The following is a 24,867-nucleotide window of genomic DNA, read 5'->3' on the forward strand; positions in this document are numbered from 1 at the left end:
CCCTGTCCGTCCAGCCCCGCCCCGCCAGCCCCGCCCCGCCCCGCTAGTCCTGCCGTGGGGCGAAGGGGCTTCGCCGCAGCCGCCGCGCTGTGTCCCCGCGCGGCCCCCGTCCACCTCCCTGCGGCCGCCCCCGCCCCCTCCCCTCTCCCTGCCCTCCCCTCTCCCCTCGCCCCTCCCCTCCCCCCACGGGCCGCCGAGTTTCTCCAGCGGCGGAATTCCGGGCTCGGCACCCGGGACACCCCCGCCCCAGCGCCAGGAGTGCGAGCCCGTCTGCCGCCCGCCGGCCCGCGGGCGGGGTGACTGGCCCCCCGCGTCGCCGCGCCTCAGGGCCGGGCCGTTGCTGCGGCAACGCGCGGGCAAACGGGCCGCAGGGCCTCCCGCTGCGGGCGGGCCCGCCTCCCCTCCCCTCCCAGCGTCTCCCCCGGGCCCAGCCGTTGGGACCCCGTCCCCCCCCGCCCCCTCCCCCTCCCCAGGGTCCCAGTCGGCCCCGTTCAGCTCCACCTTCTCACCTCACTCATCTTGGGACCTGACCCTTTTTGGAAGTTTAAAGTGAACTTACTGTAGGGTAAGTGGGATTTGGGAAGAGGAGCACGTCCTTTAAAAGCTCTGAACTTGCGGGGTCCCCGCCCCCCGGCCCCCTAGGTCTCCTAGCGCCTGGCTCCTGGCAGGGCCTCATTACTGGTACCTCGCACAGCTCTTGGTCTAGTCCCTGGCGCACAGCGGGTGCCATCCGAGTTGCTGCTGTGGCCTCAGAGCAGCCCTGACCGGCTCGGTGGCAGGTGCCTTGAGCACTCCTCCTCCTTCCTCGTCCGGCCGTGCAGACTCTTTCTCACAGAGTCCGAAGAGCGCTGAGAAGTCACGATGGCTTTTAGGCTGGGGGCAGTGGGGGAGAAGAGGATGTAAAGCACTGGAGAGTAAGGGGGAGAACCGTGAATGTAAAGCACTGGAGAACTAGTCGTAAGGGGCATTTGCGTGCTACAAGTGCATTCATATGCCTGGTCCCACAGCAGCAGCCAAGACAGATCTTTTTCGTTTGACCACCAAACAGCTCCAGTATCCAACTGGCCAATAGGGTGGATACAGAGCCTTGGAGGAGGGCTCTGTGAATGGAAAGAAACACCAACAGATTCTGAACCTAAACTGCCCCCCCCACCCCTGCTTTGTGCACCCCCCCAGGCCCAAGGATTCAAGTTACGGCGGGTGTGCAGCTGTTACCCACATTTCAGTTTCTAGGCCCCGTAAATCTCTCATGTTTCTAGCTCAAGGAATCACACCATCCTCCACCTAGTTTGCAAGCCAGAAATCTTGGACTCATCCTTCACACCTGCCACTCCCTCTCCTTCCATCTCTAAATCATCATCAAGGTCTGTTTACTTTATCTTCAATCTCAACTCCATCTACTTATTTCTGTCCCTGCCGCTGTCACCCTAGACCAAGCTACCGTTATCTCTTGTGGGGTCTCCTGTAGTACCCTCCTAACTGGTCCAAAGATATTCATCCTGTCCTGTTAATATTTTCCACCTGTTCTTTGCACTGCAGCCGAAGTCATTTTTAAAAAATTAAAATTTGATTATGATACCTCTCTTCTCCCCCATTTGCTCCCTACTTTAAATCCATCATTACTTCTCATTGCTCTTCAGATAAAGATGCAACTCCTTAACGCGGCCTACAAATTGTGTGAGTGTATGCTTTAACATCCAGACCAAGATACTTTTGAGAATAAAAGTGCTATTATTTATCCTGGGACTGTTCCTCGGCATTCTGGGGCAAATGGTTTGTTACTCTCCCAATAAGGCTCTGTGGTACCTTCCTCTTCTCCAGCCCCTGGTTCTCTGGGTTCCAATTACACTGGCTCTTTTTCAGTCTTTTGTCATCATTTTCCCTCCTACCAAGGGCCTTTGCATGTGCTCTTCTCCCTGCCAGGCATGCTCTTCCCTCTTTATAGTCTAGTTAACTCTTGCTCATCCCTCACATCATAGATCAAATGTTTATTCAGGAAAACTGCCTCTGACCAGAGGGACTGTACCCTGAGGGTACAGTCTCTTCTGACACCAGTTCTCTTTCCATGCACTTGTCACAATTGCAATTTTGTCTGTGTGACTGGTACATGGCATGTAGTTAATAAATACTTGAAGGTTGGAATGATCAACATTTCCCACGTCATTAGTTTCTGGAAATACCATGCAGTGGTTAAGAGCACCAACTGCAGAGCTAGACAGATGGATGCTTAGATTTGAATTTCAGCTCCCCCATGTTTCCTTATCTGAAACCCGTGGGGCTAGTTGTCTTTTAAAGTTCAGAGTGTTTCTGATTATAGAAAGATAACATGGCATATATATACCGTATCCATTCTAAGTGGGATGTGGGGCACCATGTAATCAAACACATTGATTTTCTTTAGTGAGATGATGTCACTCTAAGTGGAATAAAGGCTATACATAGTTTTGCATTGGTTTAGGTCAGGTTTTGCCAACAAATGAGTTGCTCCAAATTGATGAGAACACTTTGTATTTTAGCATTTCAGATAAAGGCTTGTGAGTCTGTCCCAGTATAATCTGGAGTCAATCACTTAGTATCCCTGTGCCTCAGATTCCTTAGCTATAACCTGGAGAGAGTTAGAGCACCTACTGACCTCACAGGTTCAGGTTCCATTCGTGCTGTTGTGAGGAGTAAATGTGTTAACACAAGTTGATCCTTGAACAATGTGGGGTTTAGGGGCGGCAATCCCCCATGCAGTCAAAAATCCATGTATATCTTTTGACTCCCCTAAACTTAACTATTAATAGCCTGCAGTTGACCTGAAGCCTTACTGATAACATAAACAACACGTATTTTGTATGCTAGATGTACTGTATTTTTATAATAAAGCAAGCTGGAGAAAAGAAAATGTTATTAATAAAATCATAAGGAGAGAAAATAAATTTATAGTACTATACTATACTTAATGGAAAAAATCCATGCATAGGTGGACCTGCACAGCTCAAACCAGTGTTGTTCAAGGATCAACTGTACATGCTAACTGCTTAGAACAGTGAATGGTCTTTAGTGCTATAGCAAGGTCAACTCTTATATCATTTTTATTGACTTCATTATAATCCGCATTGTGCATGAACCATTATTTATTTATTTATGGCAATTTACTTATTGTTATATATATATATATTTCAGGTATAAAAATGAAGAGAAAGTCTAATTAAATCTTTTTTTTTAAAGATTTTATTTATTTGAGAGAGTCAGAGCACAAGCAGGGGGAGGGGCAGGGGGAGAGGGAGAAGCAGGCTCCCCACTGAGCAGGGAGCCCCAATGGATGAATGGATGGATGCAGGGCTCTATCTCAGGACCCTGGGATCAAGACCTGAGCTGAAAGCAGATGCTTAACTGACCGAGCCTCCCAGGTGACCCATATTTAAATCTTTTGACTAGATTTTTGATAACTGAAGATTGGTTCCTAACATGCAATTAGAGTCAAAGTGCAGAATCATTGTGACTGCTCTTGAAACCTACGGTTGCCCTCAGAAAGATTATACCGATTCACCATCCCGTCATCAGTTTTATGATTACCTGTGTTAGCATTATTGTTTTTAAAAATCTTTGCTAATTGCACGAAAAAAAAAAAAAGAGTACCTACTTATTTTAACTCACATCTTTCATTATTGATATTTTCAAGCATTAAAAAATCTTGTTGGTTATCAGCTATTTCCTTTCTGTGAATTATCTGCACAAACCCTATGATGGCTTTTATACTGGAATCTCAGGGTTTTTTAAAAATCAGTTGTTTGTGTAGTTTCTGCCTCCCTCGAGCCTGGGCAGGAATCAGTATGCTGGGCTTTGGTTGGAATTAGTTGGCTAGGTCTCCCCAGAGTCTGGGGCTAGTTGTTACTTGCCTGTAAACTACGGAGCAACATGGAAAGCAGTGTTTCAGAGGCTCTGTCCTGGGGAAAATCTGAAACCAAGACCAGGCTGCCGGTATGTGTATCTGAACCTTTGGTCTAAAAGGACTTGGAAGAAAGAGGGCAGGAGGTAGGAGGTAAATGACCAAGGCAGAAGAAAGAGGCAGAGTGATTCTGAAAGCTGGGAGGGAGAAGCTGTAATCTTCTTTTTGTAGGGACCGTGCAATTTCTTGTGAGGCTGAGGGAAGGAACGCTGAGGGTACTGTCTTGGCCAGACACGGATTTGTGTGGATTCTTGATAGAGTAAGGATATTACCCCTTCCTTGTCATATGAGGACATCCCCTCCCCCACAATTGCCATTTTATTTAATTTATGATGGTTTTTGATTTCTAGAAATTTCAAAAAAAGTGTTGTCGACCTATTAATCTTTTCCTTTTTGATTCATTGCTTTTGTGTTTTGAAAGTCCTTTCCATGCAGAGACCAAATAACTCTCTGCATTTTCTTAAAAAATGCTAGTTTGTGATATCAGCGTATCAAGGAAGAGTCAATGCAAGTAAGTAAAATAGAGTTGAGTGTGTGATTTCCAACCAATACCTACCTAGAAGATACTGATACAAAGGAAGATACTCATGTCATCTTCATGTCTCCTTGAAGAAGAGCTTACACAGCTCCAGGTGAGCTGAGGAAGACTTTTTCTGATGGGATCTGTCACACATTGTGAACTTAGAGAATCATATCCTAGATACTTTTAGAAGTGTTCTGAAAGAAAGTGTGATCTCTGAAGATTCTTTCTACTTCTTTTGTCCTATATGTGATCCAATATTTCAAGCACTTATAGTTATTAGATGCTGAGAAATCATTTCCCCGTTTTTAAAAGAGGCTTAAAAAAAGGGAAAATGTCATGTAAAACTAATTGCTGACCTTCTTGGTGCTGGTAAATTAATATGTTTTAAGATGTGTTTCAGAAAGAATTTTCCTTCCTGCTGAGCTTCAGTATGGATTGGTGAGGCAAATTGTGGTTTGCTTGGATCTGTTTTAGGGTTCCAGAATATGAAGAGTGGACAACTTATTGTTACACCTTATTGATACATCTTTCCTTAATTTATTAACGAAAATAAACCAGAGAGTATGAGAAACTAATCACCTCACAAAAACTCCTGCAATTTTTCCCATCTGAAATTATTTCAGAGAAGTTTATAAGGTGAGGGGCAGCAACTTTTATAACTAATCAGAATATCTTTTCTACTTACAGTGAACTGATTATCTTTCTTAATAGCCATTGATGTGTCAGACAGTGAACTGATTATCTTTCTTTTTTTTAAATTTTTATTTATTTATGATGGTCACAGAGAGAGAGAGAGAGAGAGAGAGAGAGAGAGAGGCAGAGACACAGGCAGAGGGAGAAGCAGGCTCCATGCACCGGGAGCCCGACATGGATTCGATCCAGGGTCTCCAGAATCGCGCCCTGGGCCAAAGGCAGGCGCCAAACCGCTGCGCCACCCAGGGATCCCCTGATTATCTTTCTTAATAGCCATTGATGTGTCAGTTTGAGTATCAGTGAGAATGTGGTATGACATGAGAAATAGAAAGCAAAAATAAGCAGCTTTGTATTGATGAAGATAAGTTAATTTAGAAATACTTTTACCATTTGCCTTACTTTCTGATCTAGACTATTTGGTAAACATTACTAACTCTTATAATAAAACGTTCATTCAACAGTATTTATTGGGGGTGTATGACGTTCCAGGCACAGTTCTGGAATATTGCACTATATTTTCACTTTTACATAGTGTGTGTACAAAGTTTGCTTGTGATTCAATATTCCTCAGATGAGCTGTGCTTATTTGGAAAAATTGGCCATTTGGACTCACACCTATTCGTTCAGGGAATCTAGGAAAAGCCTTATAGAAAATGTTCATCCCCTCTGTGAGGTGGCGATGCTGGTAATTGAAAGGGCTACTGTGTTCCATAGTCGATACCACAGTGGAATGGTCATCTGTGGCAGCAGAGCTTGCCGGGAGAGAATCCGTTTACCGTTTACCAAAGGCAGTGCATCTGAGGCTCGGGTTCTTCTACCTGAATTCTTTCAAGTCTGTTTGCTGTTAGCAGATCTAACATAGAGGCTCTTCTATCTGCTCGAGGGAGCTCAGCTTGCAACCAGCTGAGATATTGGGAAGAAAGCAAATATTTATCCTTGGACGTTTTTCACAGAAATCAAATTAATTTTTCCTCTCAGCCTTCTTTATGTTGGTGTTCAGTTTATGGCAATAAAATTCAATGTTTTTCATATTTGTTATTATGAAAATAAACACCAATGTGCAGCAGTGATTTTCAAGTTAACTTAATTGCTTCTCTGTTTTATCTCTTTGATGGTACATATGTTATAGTGTGTACACTTAACTCATTTTTATAGTTGTGCCTTTTTTATTGAGATATAATTAACATACTATAAAATTCACCCCTTTACAGTGTACAGTCAAGTGTTGTCTGTATCACTAGGGTTTGCAGCCATCACCACTATCTAATTCCAGACTGTTTCATCACCTAAAAAGAGAAATCCCACATCCACTAGTGGTCAGCCCCCATTCTTCCTCCCCCAGCACCTGGCAAACACTAATCTAATCTTTCCTCTCTAGTTTGCCTATTGCACAAATGGAATCATATGATATGAGGCCTTTTGCATTTGGCTTCTTTCACATAACACAGTGTTTTTCAGAATCATTTCTGTTGTAGTACAAGTCGGTACTTCATTCCTTTATTTACTTGTTTATCTTTTTAGTGAGGGGGGGGGCAAGAAGGGGAGAGAGGCAGAGGGAGAGAGAGAATCCCAAGCAAGCCTCCATGTTCTGCATAGAGCCTGATGTGGGGCTCAATCCCACAACCCTGAGAACATGACCCGAGCCAATATTAAGAGTCGAACACTTGACCTATTGAGCTACTCAGGTACCCCTTCATTCCCTTTTATATGACTGAGTACAATTCCATTGTATTACCACACTTTGTTTATACATTCATCTGTAGATGGCCATTTGGGTTGTTTCAGTTTTTGGCCATCATGAATAAAGCTGCTGTGAATATTTACATACGAGTTTTTGTGTGAACATGTTTTCATTTCTCTTGAGTATATATACCTGAAAGTAAAATTGCTCATCGTATAATGCCTCTGTTTAACTTTTTGAAGAGTGCCAAGGTGTTTTCCAAAGTAGTTGCACCATTTTGCATTCTTGCCGGCAGTGTGTAAGGGTTCTCATGTCTCCATATCATCACCAGTGCTTGTTTATTGTCTTTTTTTTTCAAGATTTTTAAGTTTATTTGACAGAGCATGAGTAGGGGAGCAGCAGGCAGAGGGAGAGGGAGAAGCAGGCTCCCCGCTGAGCAGGGAGCCCCATGCAGGGATCCATCCCAGACCTCTGGGATCATGACCTGAGCCGAAGGCAGTTGCTTAGCCAGCTGAGCCATAGGCACCCCAATTGTGTCTTTTTGATTATAGCCATCCAGTAGGTATGAAGAGGTACTTCATTATAGTTTTGATTTGTGTTTTCCTGATGACTAATGATGTTGAACATCTTTCCATGTGTTTGTTGCCATTTGTATATCTTCTTTGAAGAGATATCTATTTAAATCCTTTGCTTAAAAAAATAAAGAAATCCTTTGTTTATTTTTTATTTGGATTGTCATTTTACTGTTGAGTTGTGTTTTTTACATATTCTGGATACTAGACCCTTATTAGATAGATGTTTTACAAATATGACATTATGTATATAGTCTTTTATATTCTTCATAGTAGCCTTTGAGGAACAAAAGTTTTTAATTTTATCAAGTCTAGTATATCTGTTTTTTCTTTGGTTGCTTAGTTTTAGATGTCATATCTAAAAAACGAATGCCCAACTCAAGGTCACAAAGATTTACCTGTATGTTTTCTTTTAAGAGCTTTGTAGTTTTAGCTCTTACATTTAGGTCTTTGATTCATTTTGAGTTAATTTTTGTATATATGTGAGGTAGGTGTCCAAATCCATTCTTCTGTGTGTGGCTATCCAGTTGTCCCAGCACTGTTTGTTGTACATCCCACTTTTTTTGAGTCAACTTGTGAGTCATGTTTTGGGGAAACAAAATTTGGGTGATTTCTTGTCATCTCAATTAGGTGACACATTCTACACATCGGACATTTGAGACAAAGGAACATCTGTATTGCTAGCTAGGAAGTAGGACTTTAGCCTCACATTTCTATGTAGGCTTATCATTTGGTGAGTTGGTTTGCAGAAGATGTAATAAGCTTCAGGGCTTCTTCCCTCTCTAATCTACCTTCAAGCCTCTAAGTGGACCTATGTCGCTGCTTCTTTGCCATATTTTTCCCTGAATCATAACCTGATTCCCATTTGCCCTTCTGGGGAAAAGAGAAGAGTCAAGGAGAAGTTGCTTCCTCCCTTCTTTGGAAAGGCCCTACAGTTGTCCTTCCAGCCTCATGGGAGAAACAGAAAAGCCATGTGAACCTTTCTTCAAAGAAAGGGGGTGATCCTCAAGGGAAGACAGAGCTTGTCACCTCTTTGTGCCTCCTCTTGCAAGCTCCTCTCTCTGGAATTATGACCTAATTGAGCATCGGCTGATTTCAGAACTCCTTTTCCTTGAAACAGAATGATAAGGAAGATAGGTTTGTGTTCCTCCCAGAGATTCAAGTGGTACTGTGGAAAAAGCTTAGGCTTGGGGTCATGCTCACCTGAGTTCAAATTTTGGTTCTGCATCTCAAACTTGGGTTTCTTTATTTATAAAATGGGGTCTATAATCCCAATTTCCCAGGATGATTATGAAAAACAAATAGAATATCATGTGTAAAATACCTAACAAATTGGTAGCCCTCAAGTAAATACTAGTTTCCCTTCTCTCTTTTCCAAAATTTCTGGGAAATATCTGTATGAATACAGTTTTTAAAAAAAAAAAAAAAACTCCATAGAATCTTAGAGTTGGAAGGGGCCTTCATACTTGTGACTATAACACTTTGTTAAACCTGTCAGAGCTCTTTTCATGTTTATTGATTTGTTCACTTAGCATTGATTACTTGCTGTATTTCAGACATTATTGTCTAGGTGTCTGTCATCAGTCAGTGGAGGAGAAATGACAGACATACATGACACAAGCCTGATGCATGGTTGTCACTTCATTCATCTTCACTTCTCTCATTTGATTCATTCACTTATGAAATGATGAGCCAGACACTATCGTAGATTCTTGGAATGCAAGAGAGCTCATGGTCTCTTGTGGGGGGAAGTAAACCAAGAAATTACAATATCCTGTGGGAGGTACTCTCAGAGGCACATGGGTAGTTGCTATGGAAGTTGGAGAAGAGCGCTCCCCAGTATGCTTAGGGGGGGTCAGGGAAGGATGAGCAAAAGGGGAAAGGAGTCTGAGGCAGGAGGATAGCAGACCCAAAGCCTCAGGGATGGGAAAGAGTATTCTTTAAGGAGGTTGATACCGAGGGAAATAATCAGAGAGACAATAACTAGATAGGATAGTAGTGCTCAGCTTACAAAGAGCCTGTTATACTGGGCTGAGATTTGAGTCTGTTTTGATGGAGAAAACAGAAGCACAATTTGTAATTAAGAATTAACATCTGTCTTAGCTTTATTCTTATTCTAAGCCTAGCTTTAAAAAAATCTTTTCTTTATCTTTTGTTTTTAGCATTTTCCCCAAGCATCTGCTATTTTAGGCTTTTGCCTTGGTGATTCTCTTCATATAAACATCTGGCCACTTTTTTAATCATCCTGGGTTACTAGCTTATCTACTTTGGGGTTATAGCTCATGGAGAGCTCCCTCTGTGTCTGTATACTTTCTCTGGAAGAGTCTATTTCCTGTTTGCCCCAGGACTCAGTCAGTAATGGGAAAGACCCATCACGTTGGCTGCGACCTGATAGAGAGAGGGCTGTTGGAGGAGGGCCAGGTGTATGGGGAAGGCTCTTGAACCAGAGGTACCGTCAGCTGGCGTTTCTGATGTCGGCAGAGCTGTAGCCTCTCTCCTGTTCTTCTCCCATTGTCACTGATGGACTGACTGCTCCAGGGCTGTGTCTCTTGGGCCTCTTTTGCTTTGCCTTGAGGGATTGAGGAGTGGCCCCAACACTCAGGAATCATAGCTTTGTTAGTGGCAGCCATCCTCTACACATCCAAACACCTATCCCCTCAAGACACAGTCTAAGCTGGCTTTTCCAACATGAGAGACCCTGTCTGAATTTCCAGAGATCACTTATGTAGGACTGTTCAGAGGTCTTCTCTACATTATAAATCATGGAAAGATTGGTTAGGGGTGGGAAGGGAGAAGGGAGGGTATGCTAACTTTTCAAATCTCAGAAGGGTTGTTTAAGTATCGTGAACAAGGTGCCAGATTTTGGTCTAGAATTCTGGCACTACCTCTTACTAGCTTTGTTTTTTTTTAATCTAAATTCTCTTAAGCCTAAAATAATTCTACGATTTAATAAATGTAGCAGGCACTGCCTCTACTGATTAGATCTGGATTCTTGAGGCAGATTGAGTGGCAGCATTTTAGCATTTTGAGCTCAGCCACTAGTGAATTGAAGTTGTAATAGCTGTATTTATTATACCCCGAATTGAATGAGTTATTAATAAACCATTCCTTAGCCCCATATTATCTCTGTTTTACAGACTAATTTTTTTCAATAGGATTTCCTTAATTGTATCAAATGTTTCATTCCTAGAATGCTTAACACGTCTGATTGGTATAATCTCCAGGGAAACTAGACGGTCTTAATTACATCTAGTGTTTTGATTTCATTTGATTCTTTAGATGAGATTAAAAGTAATTTATTTTAAAGGCTATGACTACTCTCTGTGTACCTATGCTTATTGCAGATTTAGAAAGCTTTGGCCATATTACATTAGCATTGCCAGTATAGCAGATAATTTAGGTTGTGGACTAGTATATAGGGTAGTTAACTTCTTTCAGAACAATAAGCTTGATGACACTATTTTTTTCACTACCCTTCTCCCACTTTTCTCATCACTGTCTTTGGATAGTGTGGATTTATATTTTCTATTCATTTAGCCATTTCCCTAGTTTATGTCAAGACTTGCTCCCGAGGGAGTAGAGGGTTCTTGGGTTTGACTCTTTCTGAAACATCTCTTTCCTAGTGAATAAATTTGGTAATAATTTGTAGAGTATGGCTTTTAGTTCTAGATGCCATGTTTCACCTAGAGGAAGGTGAGGGTCTGAGGTGGTTCATATCTTTACATGATATGAAGGGCAGCTGAGGATATTGGAAATATAGAAAAGATGGCTTGCCTCTAAGAAACATGATCAAAGGGACATGTGCTCTTTTTCTTCCTGTCTAGAAGACTGAGACCTATTAAACAGGGACAAAACATATCTGTAGGAAAGACAGACCAGGAATGATATGTAGAAATATTTATATGGAAACCATTTTGGCTCAATATGAGGAAAAGCATTCCATCATGGGTGTCCGATGAAATGAGCTTTTGGGGGAAAAGTAAAGCATGGGTTCCATGTTGTTGGAAAACTTTTAACAGTGTCCATAATCAGCATACATCAGATTTTCCATGGAAAAGAAAATTCCATGTACCAGATATCCTTTGGTGTTCTTTCTAATTCCTGGATTCTGTGGTTGCTTCCCTACTCCTGATACTATAATGTGGCTACTTCATTCTAGGTTTTGCTTTACTGGTTTATGTGGTTGTGTTTATATTCCTGAACAATCACAGCACAGAAGGCTATGTGTGGTTGGTAAAAACTGCCTGATATGAAACCTTTCTGTAGATAATTCACAAAGTGAACACATACCATGTGCACATGTATACTTATACACATAAGCATGTATATGTATAATGGAGAGTTATTATACTTTCAGGGTTTTGTCTTCTGTTTCTGTTGTTATAAAATATCATGTGGCTTTAAATACTTCTGAGTCTCATAAGAATTTTTTTTATTTTGACATTGATTTTAAAGAATATAGCTTTGTTAAGTTTTCAAAATAGAAGCAACAAAGAGCCTTTGTGGGAGTAGGAATTAAAAACTGGTGATTTTATTGTGAGACCATTTGAGAAAGATCTATAAATAAAACAGTATAGACATTCAATTAGTGTGCTAGAATTGTAAGAATAGGAAGTAAGAACACTACAGTCATTTTGGAAAATTGTGTTTTTAGACTCACTTATTAATTGGATTGTTGAGTGCAGTATTAGTGGTTTCAAAGGGCACCACAATTCATTACAGTTCTGACCTGGGGTAATAAATATAAAGATAAAATGAAATCCATTTTCCTTAAGAACTACTGGTTTTATGAAATGATTAAATCTGATTTTAAAATAAAGCATTAAGTGCAAACCACTAAGAGTTCAAAAAATACTTATGGGTCCCATGAAAGAAGATTTAGTGCATTTAGCTTTCAAACAGTTTGCTCATTGTAGATGAAATGCCCTTAAGTTGATGCAAGTTATCATGCCAATAAATTAATAAACTATGAGAAGATACATATTTTCTCTTTGGAATGGGCCCATTCGCTGGGGACAGATGGTTCTCTTTCAGACTACATTTTCTTCTGAAGTGGTAAGGCATTAGAGAAGTCCGCTTTCTGCAGGAACTTAAGCTCATTGTGGGTGCTATTAAAGCTTTGACTTGATATTGTGCAAAAGGAAGTCATAATACTGGGAGAATTTACCCACTCAGAAAGATTTACATTTAAAAAAAGATTTTATTTATCTGAGAGAGAGAGAGAGCGCGAGCGCATGAGTGTGAAGAGAGGCAGAAGGAGAAGCAGGCTCCCTGCTGCTTCCAACTCAGAACTTGATCCCAGGACCCTGAGATCATGACCTGACCTGAAGCAGACACTTAACCAGCTGAGCCACCCAGGAGCCCCAAAGACTTACATTTTATAGGACTTTTATAATTCTTTTAATATTTTATTAATGTATCTGAGAGAGAGTGCTTGAACAGTGGGGAAGGGCAGAGCGAGAGGGACAGGCTGACTCATTGCTAAGCAGGGAGTCCAATGTGGGGCTCCATTCCAGGATGCCAGGATCATGATCTGAGCTGATCATCAGCTAAGGCTGGTGCTTAACTGACTGAGCCACCCAGGCTTCCTGGACTTTTAGAATTCTTTAATACTTTTTATTTAAAAAGCCTAAAGCATATTATTATGCACAAATACATCTCTCTCTTCCATGAACTCCTATGTAGCCCAGGCCATTGATATTAGAGAATATGAGGAATGTCCTTAAGTTCATTGGAGACCAAGGTAGAGCCTCTGCAGTCCTGGAGAGTGAACAAATCCTCTGACTCTGCTAAATCCAAATCTTCCAGAGGGTAGCCTCTTCTTCTAACTTTAGCCTGAATATTGTGCAATATAGTGATATTTAATATCAAAATCATGATTTTTCAAATATTTGGATATCTGATACAAATAGTGAGCAAATGAATTTATCCTTTTATGTTTTGAACATTTTAGAGTCATGTTACTAAGGAATTTCATTGAAAATATCCAACATTTTTTCTCCCCTTAATTGCAAAATATCCTCATGTGTCTTTCTCAAAATATTATTAGTAATATTGGCCATGATCAACCATTTTTGAAGTATTCAAATCACTGTGGTTTTTTAGACACCAAGCTGGGGCACGAAGCAGCTTTTTTCTTTTCCTCTTCCCTTGTTGGCCTGCCCCCTTTTTATCGCCTCCATACTTTTACACAAGATATATAAAGAATTCTCTACGGAGGTCCTTATTTCATAAACTTATTCGTAGCATGCCAATGGGGTGAGACTGAGTAGTCATTATTGCTGTTATTCCTAGTAATGACTTAAAAAGTATGCTGAATTATCTGAATGTTAACGCTCAGCAATTTCACCTCTTTCAGCATTCTTTTCCGTTTCTGTGGGACTTTACCACTCCAGGCACCCCTGGAGATGTGTCTTTGAATAGAGGGACAGCTACATTAAGACTTAAGGATGAGTTGGGGCACCTGGGTGGCTCAGTCGGTTAAATCTCTGCTTTTGGCTCAGGTCATGATCCTGGAGTCCCAGGATTGAGTCCCACATCTAGTTCCCTGTTCAGTGGGGGAGTCTCCTTCTCCCTCTGCCCCTCCCCTGCTCTTGCTCTCTCTCTCTCAAATAAATAAATAAAATCCTTAAAAAAAAAAAAAAGACTTAGGAATGAGTAGAAACCATCCCGGTAACAGGTACAGTAATAGTGGTATTTCAAGCAGAGGAAATGACATGTGGAGTCTGGGTGGACCTGAAAGATATAGGGAGCCTAAAGTACAAGGTGGAGGGAATGGATAAGAATGAGGCTAGAGACCATATCATACATATCATGCTGGGTTTGGTGAGCCATATTAAAGAATTGACTTTAATTCAAGGTAAGAGGGAGTGATGGATGGGCTTTGAGTAGGGGGATGGTGTAACTAGATACATGTTTTAGAAAAATAATTTGGTTGCCATTTGGTGAATATACTGGAAAGAGCTCAAGATGAAGAGACTGGTTAAGTGGAGGCTGGGATAGTAATTCAAGTACGAGATATTGGAGTGGCAGAGGTGAAATAGCCACAGGCATTATAACATGACTAAAACTTAAGTGAGATGGAGGCTCAGCTTACCTGGACATTGGACTATGCTTTGATTTCCTGTCTTGGTGAAGAAGTTCTGGATTTTTAAATGTATTTTTTAATTTTAAGTTTTTATTTAAATCCCAGTTAACATACAATGTACTATTAGTTTTAGGTGTACAGTATAGTGATTTAACACTTCCCTACATCACTTGGTTCTCATCACAAGTGCACTCCTTAATCTTATCACCTGTTTCAACCCCCACCCCCACCCCATTCTAGTAACCATCAGTTTGTCCTGTATAGTTAAGAGTCTGTTTCTTAGCTTGCCTCTCTTTCTCGTATTTTTTCCCTCTGCTTGTTTGGAAAAACTTCTGGATTTTAAACTGTTTTAGAACAAATCTCTTACACCATTTAAAAAATCATGTTACTGTTAAAATAGTAGCACATATTATAAAGTGAATCACATTATTTTAAGCACTTTACATTACTATTAATTGATTTCCACTTTACAGCAATCCTATGAGATAACTACTAGTTTTATCTCAATTGGACAGATGATAAAACTGAGGTATTATGTAGGTTATGTAATATGCCCAAGGTCAGATAGCTAGTAAGTGTCTAAGCTGGGATTTAAACCATGCCAGTTTGGGGCCAGGGTCAGTACTCTTAATCACTGTTCCCTGTTCCTGAGAGTTTGGAGTATCAGATATGAGACCTCTTCTCCAACTCTGTTATTCTGTATCCATCCTGAAGAGAAGCAGATTAATTCCAAAAACAGTTAGAGGTAGAAGCAGGATTTATGAATTTAGAGAGAGGGAGGAGAGTAGATTGACTCTTAGATTTATGGTTTGGCCTCTTGGGTGACCATAGGACCATTCAGGGAAACAGGAATCTGTTGTGGAAGAGTGGAAGAGCAAGTCCAGGAAAGGGTTGAGTGTGAAGGAGGAGCAAGGGGAGGTAATTATTGCTGCTATAAACATGTTGGACTTGAGGAGCTGGTGGCCATCCTTGTAGATATGCTGAGGGGGCAGTTGTATGGATCTGGTTGTTTGCTATCACAGTAACTAGAATTGAGAGAGAGAGAGAGAGAGAGAGAGAGAGAGAGAGACACCTGTGAATCCCAGATCCAGGACAATTTCTGTGAACCAAGTCTTGGTTTAAATAGGTAGGAGCCTTCTAGGTGAGGGAAGCACAGTATACTTGATGACTTCCTGGTAAGAATGTGGGTGAAATGAGAAGATCTGAATTCTAGAATTCTAGGCTTTTTTTTTTTTCTTGTAAAGCATTTAATCTTTGGCAAATCACTACTCTTCTTTGGCTTTCATTTCATTTATTTATTTTATTATTTTAAAATCTTTAAATTCTTTTAAAAAATATTTTATTTATTTATTCATGAGAGACACACAGAGAGAGGCAGAGGGAGAAGCAGGCTCCCTGCGGAGAGCCCGATGTGGGTTTTTTATCCTAGGACTCCAAGATCACGACCTGAGCCAAAGGCAGACGCTCAATAACTGAGCCACCCAGGTGCCCCTAAAATATTTAAATTCATAGGTGCCCTTCAATTGAAAATGTTCATCTACAAAAGAATAAAAATATCTGCTTTGCTTGCCTCAGAGTTGTTGAAAATTAGAATGTCCTTAAATGGACCTTCTGTCTCTGAGGCTCTTATTCCAGGAATTGAATTCAAGTGTTTAAACATTCTTTTTAAATGATAAAGTAAGAGTACAAATATGAATTAGTGGTGCTTGGTATTTTGTAGAGATTATGTACATGAGTCTATAGATAGTGGCAAATGTGCAATGGCTCTTGATTGTCTTGCTTGTGAAATTCAAACTCGTTAGCTGATTCCTTGGGGTCTGGGCCTATCTCTGGTGGCTATAAAAAGAACAGAGATGATTGAATGTCATATCTTTTTTGAAAGAAGAACTAGCAAAATTTGCCCACTGAAAATAGGAAAGAGAAAAAGAGATTGGTGATGGCTGTAACTTTGTGGTTTCCAAGTCCACAGTACCATTTGAAAGAGAACATTATATAATAATAATTTCCAGGAACTATGCTAAGTGATTTATATACTTGATTTGACTTAATTATCACAGTTAACTACCATTACTCCATTTTATAGATGAGCAAACTGGGATGTAGAGAATTTGCCTAAGGTCACACACTGGTAAATGGCAGAACTGGGATGCAAGCCCAGGTCTTCAATCCACAGGGCCTCTGCATGTAACTGTCACATTATATATTCTTTTGGTTTAAAGTTTAATTATTTTTTGACTAGATTATACTTATACATGGTATAATTTAAAAACAGAAGGGCATACAGTGAAAAAGTCTTCCTTTTGTCCCTGTCCTCTTGGTTCTCACTTCCCTAAAATGAGAGTCCTTTCAGAAATGTTCTGTATGTATGTGTGTGTAATTGTAAATTAAAATACACACGTATAATAACTGTGCAGCATATTATACACAAATAGAATTTCACCTATTTTACACAATATACTGTAGGCCTGCACCTTGATTTTTTTTTCTTTTTGCCTAATGATATCTAGGAGATTATTTAGGTTAAAAAAAAGTCTCTTCATCTTTAAAGTTGCTGTATAATATTCTACTGTATACCACCAGTCCCCTACTGAAGAGCATTTGAAAGTTTGCCAATATTTTGCTATTAAAAATAATGTCTAATAAATGAATTTGAGTTATTTTGTGCATGTGTGAATCCACTGTATATGCTAAACAGGAGCCTAGGGGGTTGCTCCGAGTATGGTGAAATTCACGATAGGAAGCGTTCTATTTTATTTAGTAGGTGTTTTTTATTCCAAGCATACAGGTGTGTGATAATCAACAAATATGTAAGTGCTTTTCTGTCAGCAGGACTCCACAACAAGCACTGTAATCATATAAATGTAAGGGCTTGTAGACTTCAAAAATGAGAAAAAAGGTGGTTATGGCATAGTTGACTGACTCAGAGTGAGTGATGCCTGCATATGAGCAGACATTTACTCAACAGAGTGAAAATTTCATTCCTAAAGAAAAATGACTCATTACTGCATGGAAGAACTTCCCTGGAGATGCACGGATGCATTTGGCCCTGGGTAGGATCACAGTACGATTCTTGTTTAAGAAAGTTGCCATATAAAAATGGCTGTAATGGCTCTGTTGCCATTGACTAAATCCAGAAAATGGGCAAAAGGGAATTTTTAAGATGTATATGTAAAGTGAAGAAAACCGAAGTAAGTTTGTACATAAAGAACTGCAGAGCTCTGGGTGGAGTGGAGTGCAAGTGCTTTACACACTTACATCTTCATAGCTTGGGCCTTGGCAAAATACACAATAAACATGGAGGTCCACCATAATACAATTACATAGTACTTCGTGTTTTTCTGCATCATTGAATGGGCGATTATTATTTTCAGGAGTGGTTTAGATTTTCTAAAGTGTACCTGAAGCGTATAGAAAAACAATATATTTATGTATCTGGATCAACAAATTTAAGGAGAGTGAAATGGCAGACTCAAGGAACGTTTAAGATTATTCTGCAGATATAGCACATTACATAACTAGCGAATAATAAATGAAGTTTGCGAAAAGCCACATGAGCTTTTGAAATTGGAGTCACGGTCAAGTTTGATTTGCTGTCCTAGGGACACACGGGTGGCTCAGCAGTTTAGCCCTGCCTTCAGCCCAGGGCGTGACCCTGGGGTCCTGGGATTGAGTCCCACAGTCGGGCTCCCTGCTTGGAGCCTGCTTCTCCCTCTGCCTGTGTCTCTGCCTCTCACTCTGTGTCTCTCACAAATAAATAAATAAGATCTTAAAAAAAAAAAGATTTGTTGTCCTAATATCCTAATTTATTAATTATGCGTTCTTAGAATATCTTTGTTGGTTTTTCTTTCTATTTTCTGTTTCATAGTTATTAGCTCTAGAATCTATAGTTAATGGACAATAATGAAATGCAGACTAAAGTCACTTTAATTCCCAAAAATGTGAAATCTCTTACCCAGAAATATAGCTTCTTAGTTTATTGGTATAGTATTTGGAACATAATCATTACATGTCAAAGGGTGATACTGCCCTATATTGGTAGTTGTGTCATGTTAGCTACTAAGTACCACTCTGTACTCTGTACTGGGTACGTTTTGGGACTCCTGTCCTGCATTTTCTCCTGAATAAATCTGTTCTGGCACAGCTCCTCCCATGGCCAGTTTGAGGCTCTCCCTCCAAGTCTGATTACACCAAATTTGGCTAATTGATAGGTGGGCTTTTCATCAATTTGTCACTCACTCATATTGCTTGACTTGTTCTCATATGTGTAACACTTGGCCGTCAGTGTCTAGAAACTCCTGTTTCCCGCAGGTTTTCAGTTTGCTGATAGACTCTGGGGTTACATCTGCACCTTTCTTTAGCATTTAATCTAGATCAGCTGGGCCCAGAGTGGCTACATCCTTTTTTTTGGTCCTACCTTGTTTGTTTGCATCTAACTTTGTTCTGTGCGTTCTCTCTGCTGGAGAAAAAAGAAACAAAATCAACAGTTTTTACGATGGGATCCTGCATGTAGCTCATTACTAGTTCATTCATTCACGGGTTGTGATATTTTATGAAATGTTTATGTTTATATTTAGTTTGATATCTCAAATTAATCCATTTATGAAAGCACCATTAAACCAACTACTTTCACAAAGTTACCATGCCTCTGAGTCAGGCATCACTTTTACATGTTCTAGTGATAATATTGTGATGGGTTTGTCAGAACTTCTGATGGTGTTCACCCATAGACTTGGATATAAAGTTGAAAGCAGTAAGAATTTGGGGTTTACTTTAGCCCTTTGGGGAGTTTTGCTTGACCAAGAACTGCTTAGAATCAGTTGTGTTGTAGTAGCCTAGAGGCAGCATCTTACATGAAGCTTCAGCATCCTCGCGTGGTAGTTGGTAGGAACCATGATTCTTATTTTACAGCCCAGAAGATTGAGATGTGGAGGTTAAATAGCTTGCATGGGAATGCTGGATGTTCAGTAGTAGTGTAGGAGTGGGATCTGAGCATTATTCCACTCATGGGATCATTACTCCTCGGAGTCTCTCTGATTAAGTAGTTTCAGATAATATTAAGGCAGTCTGTTCTTTGTGATCATCAAGGAGTGGGAAGGGATCATAGTGATGTATAAAAATAGTTGATCATTTAGTTATACCATATGGTACAGTTTACTTTGATCATTTCTCATAAATTTGTCAAAATAGTGTGGTAGAATTATTTTAAAAACAAGAGATTCTAGGCTTGTTTAATTTCTGTTTCCCCCCCCCAATATTTTTTTACACTATTTTTACATATAAATCGACTCAAAATGAATGAAAGACCTAAATGTGAGACAAGAATCTACCAAAACCCTAGAGGAGAACACAGGCAGCAACTTCTTTGACCTCAGCCACAGCAAATTATTGCTAGACACATCTCCAAAGGCAAGGGAAACAAAGGCAAAAATGAACTACTAATGTAGAGTGATAGTTTATACATTCTGAAGCCCAGGAAATATTTTCATTTTACAGTTAAATTAGCATCTTTGATTTCTGGTTTCAAAAATGTATCCCCCCAAACATATTATTAACATTGTTTAATTACAAAATACATACAGAAACACTGAAATTCTTTTTTTTTTTAATTTATTTTTTATTGGTGTTCAATTTACTAACATACAGAATAACCCCCAGTGCCCGTCACCCATTCACTCCCACCCCCCGCCCTCCTCCCCTTCTACCACCCCTAGTTCGTTTCCCAGAGTTAGCAGTCTTTACGTTCTGTCTCCCTTTCTGATATTTCCCACACATTTCTTCTCCCTTCCCTTATATTCCCTTTCACTATTATTTATATTCCCCAAATGAATGAGAACATATAATGTTTGTCCTTCTCCAACTGACTTACTTCACTCAGCATAATACCCTCCAGTTCCATCCACGTTGAAGCAAATGGAGGGTATTTGTCATTTCTAATAGCTGAGTAATATTCCATTGTATACATAAACCACATCTACTTTATCCATTCATCTTTCGATGGACACCGAGGCTCCTTCCACAGTTTGGCTATCGTGGCCATTGCTGCTATAAACATCGGGGTGCAGGTGTCCCGGCGTTTCATTGCATTTGTATCTTTGGGGTAAATCCCCAACAGTGCAATTGCTGGGTCGTAGGGCAGGTCTATTTTTAACTGTTTGAGGAACCTCCACACAGTTTTCCAGAGTGGCTGCACCAGTTCACATTCCCACCAACAGTGTATGAGGGTTCCCTTTTCTCCGCATCCTCTCCAACATTTGTTTCCTGCCTTGTTAATTTTCCCCATTCTCACTGGTGTGAGGTGGTATCTCATTGTGGTTTTGATTTGTATTTCCCTGATGGCAAGTGATGCAGAGCATTTTCTCATGTGCATGTTGGCCATGTCTATGTCTTCCTCTGTGAGATTTCTCTTCATGTCTTTTGCCCATTTCATGATTGGATTGTTTGTTTCTTTGGTGTTGAGTTTAATAAGTTCTTTATAGATCTTGGAAACTAGGCCTTTATCTGATATGTCATTTGCAAATATCTTCTCCCATTCTGTAGGTTGTTTTTGAGTTTTGTTGACTGTATCCTTTGCTGTGCAAAAGCTTCTTATCTTGATGAAGTCCCAATAGTTCATTTTTGCTTTTGTTTCTTTTGCCTTCGTGGATGTATCTTGCAAGAAGTTACTGTGGCCGAGTTCAAAAAGGGTGTTGCCTGTGTTCTTCTCTAGGATTTTGATGGAATCTTGTCTCACATTTAGATCTTTCATCCATTTTGAGTTTATCTTTGTGTATGGTGAAAGAGAGTGGTCTAGTTTCATTCTTCTGCATGTGGATGTCCAATTTTCCCAGCACCATTTATTGAAGAGACTGTCTTTCTTCCAATGGATAGTCTTTCCTCCTTTATCGAATATTAGTTGCCCATAAAGTTCAGGGTCCACTTCTGGATTGCTTGTATTTACTTAGTATCTGTGACTTGCTTCCTTTAAATAGTATACATTTATTTCCTGGGTACTAGTTTGAAAGTGGTGAATGTTGAATTACATTTACAGTTAAGTCACAATTTGAGATTACAGATGCTTCTTCTATGAAAAATGCATATTTTCTAATTTTTTGGTTTATAAGCTTCAAAGTCTATTTTACTCTTTGATGAGGACTAGTTCTTAAATTAAACCAATGGATTAGAGCATGAAATTTGTTGAAAGCTGTTTCTTTGCAATATTCTGATGCTTCCTAAATAAGTATCTGGTGTTCACCCTACATTTTGAAAATAACTTTTTATTTTGAAATAATTGTAGAATCACATGCAGTCATAAATAATAGAGATCCTGTTGGACTCTTCATTCAGTTTCCCCCAGTGGTAACATCTTACATAACTATAGTTCAGTGTCACAACCAGGAATTGCCATAAGCACAATCTGTATACCTTATGCAGATTTCACCAATTTCTACTTATGTGCGCGCGCGCGTGTGTGTGTGTAGGATCTCTCATGCCACAACTGCCTCCCTCTCTGCTTACCTAACCACTGGGCTCGTCTCCATGTCCGTATAGTTTTATCATTTCAAAAATGTTATATACATGCATCTTACCTTTTCCCCTCCATATGCTGAAAGTAAGGACAACTACAAGAAAAAGGACAAAGAATTCTTAATGTTTGTGTCTATATTACTAGGTCTTGTAAGGTTTTCTTTGAAAGAAAGGCGAAGTTATCACCTTAATGTTCACTAGGTAAATTATTTTCCCTGAGCATAAATAATAATTTCCAGATACTAAAATGCTGAGTTACTAAACCTGTGTAGTTGACATATTCAAAAATGCTTGCAATTCAGCCTTCCCCTTAAAGATCACCTTTTCAGAGATTGTTTTGATGATCCAAACCACAGCAGTTTCCAAGTAACTCTCAACCTCATTGTCATCTATTTTCATGATAGCACATGGGCATTTTATGATTTATTTGTCTGTCTCTCCCTCTTTACCCTCTTAAAACATAAGCTCTATGAGGGTAGGGACCTTATTTGTGTTTTTCATCTGAAATTTCCAGTGCCTAGAGTGGTGCCTCTGCATAAAATGTTTTTTTTTTTTTCATAAAATGTTTCATGAAATGCATTTCATAGGTCTGAAAACGTATCTTCTAAGCCCATGTTTGTTTGTTTGTTTACTTTGATGATAAATTTTAATTTTTAATGGTGCCTCAAACTGTGCCTGAATTTTGATATATAGTGCTGAAATGTTTGGGTCATTTTCCTACAGTTTAGTCAGCTAGTGACTTGTTTGGGAACATTACATCCCAGGGAGGTAGAACAATTCTTGCATTCCCTATTCAGGACTGTTTGAAGGCATCCAGTAGTCTTCTGTGAATTGACAGGACAATAGAACATCTATCACTTGCTTCCTTTCATAGCGTTACTCTTATGGGTTTGGTCCAATAGTAGATTTCCCAGGATTGAAGCCCGTCTCTATCATTTATTAGCTGTGTAGCCGTGTGCAAATTACCTAACCTCTCTGTATCTTGGTTTCATAATCTGTTAGATAAGGATATTAATAGGATAGGATGTATTTTATAGAGTTGTTATAAGAATTAAGTGAGACTGTGTCCCTAAAAGTACTTAGACCACTTCCTGGCACATAAGAGATGTTTAATAAATGCTGGCTATTATTATTCAGTGTGAGAGAGTTAGTAGCTGTTTTATTCACACATCAAGCAGTTGAAATAACACAATTTATGGCATACATCTAATCAGATAGTAGTGTATCATAAGAGTTTTATCTATAATCAGAAAATGGATTTCAGGTTTATTTATTTCCTCTTATTACATTAGATGGTTTTGTGAACATCAAATAGTTTGGAAAGTGCTGAAAGGAAATGAAATCTGAGAGGCCTGGAAACATATTCTCTTGATTGTTGGTTGTAATTCTTGCTTTGAATGAGAGAGGTCACCTCAGAACATAGACTGTTCTTTTGCTGTCCATGCAAATTATGATCACTAATACGAGTTTCCCAGACATTGGTTAAATGCTGGTAGCGAGAGGCAGTCATGAGAAGATTAGAAAGCTGCTGCTGTTTGTTTTTAGCTCATCTTCACTCCTCTTAGAGCTCTCTTTGTTCTTTTTGTCTCAAAGCCTGGTCCATGCTTGCTGCCCTCTGCACACCATCCTATAAACCTTTTCTGTACCATCTATGAATGTAAGTTTGCTACTGATTGGCTAACTCCTTAGACTGAGTTAGTCCCTGTAACAATAAGTTTACAAGAAGTTGCAAAGAAATGGACAGGGAGGTTCCATTTACCTTTTATGCATCCTCCCCTAATAGTAATATCTAGAGTAACTGTACTAAAATGTCAATACAAGGAAATTGACATGGGTACAATCCACAAGGCTTATTCTATACATTTATTTGTGTATGTGTGTTTCTGGTTTGTGAATTTTTTTTTTAATCACCTGTGTAGTTTTGTGTAACCATCACTACAGTCAAGATGATGAACTGTACCATCACCATAAGGCTCACTGTGCTACTCCTTTATGGCTATACCCATCCCTCCCCCTGTCTGTAATCCCTGACAATTTGTTCTCCTTTTTATAGTTTTGTTATTCTAAGAATATTATGTAAATCAAATCATAAAGTATGTTACTTTTTGAGATTGGCTTTTCCCACTCAGCTTAATTTCCTTGAGGTTTGTCTATCAAATTTGTTGCATGCATTAAGAGTTTGTTTCCTTTTTATTTTTGAGCAGTATTCCTTGGTGTGGTTGCATCAGTTTGTTTAACTACTCACCTGTTGGAGAATGTTTCCAGCTTTTTAGTGGTACTAATAAAGCTGCTGTGAACATTCATATACAGATTTCTGTGTGAACACACATTATCATTTCTTTGGGAAAAAAAGCCCAAGGGTACAACAGCTAGGTTTTATGGTCAATCCATTTTTTAGGTTTAAAAGAAGCTGTCAAGCTATTTACCAGAGTGGCTGTATCATTTTATATTTTCCACTAACACTTTATGAAGCATCTAATTTTTCTTTCTTTTTAAAATTTTACTTACTTATTTAAGTAATCTCTACACACAGCATGGGGCTAGAACTCATAATCCTAAGACCAAGAGTCACATGTTTTTCCAAATGAGCCAGCCAGGCACCTCTATGAGTGATCTAATTTTTCATATCCTCACTATTATTTGGTAGTGTCACTATTTTTTATTTTAGCTGTTATGATGGCGATACATCATTGTGATTTTAATCCACATTTCCCTAATCACCAGTGATGTTGATCATCTTTTCATGTGCTTGTCATTTGTGTATCTTCTTTGGTGAAATGTCTGTTCATGTGTTTGGCCCATTTTCTGATTGGATTTTTTTAATGTTGAATTTTGAGAGTTCTTTACTTTTTTAAATTTAAGTTGTCAGATGTG

The 24,867-nt window shown here is 39.5% G+C and overlaps 1 protein-coding gene across 5 annotated transcripts in view; it reads left to right on the plus strand.

Moving 5' to 3' along the window:
* The first annotated feature begins 415 nt into the window (after nt 1-415).
* STK33 (serine/threonine kinase 33) overlaps nt 416-24,867 on the plus strand; it is a 147,178-nt gene continuing 122,726 nt past the window's right edge. For 4 of the 5 annotated variants that reach the window (XR_012015598.1, XM_072794168.1, XM_072794171.1 and 1 more), the window contains exon 1: nt 416-565. The gene's annotated coding sequence lies outside the window, so the exon portion shown is untranslated. The remainder of the gene's footprint in view (nt 566-24,867) is intronic. The other variant, XM_072794169.1, reaches the window with a different exon arrangement.

The sequence above is a fragment of the Canis lupus genome, chromosome 23, assembly GCF_048164855.1.
Source record: "Canis lupus baileyi chromosome 23, mCanLup2.hap1, whole genome shotgun sequence".
Classification (NCBI taxonomy): domain Eukaryota; kingdom Metazoa; phylum Chordata; class Mammalia; order Carnivora; family Canidae; genus Canis; species Canis lupus.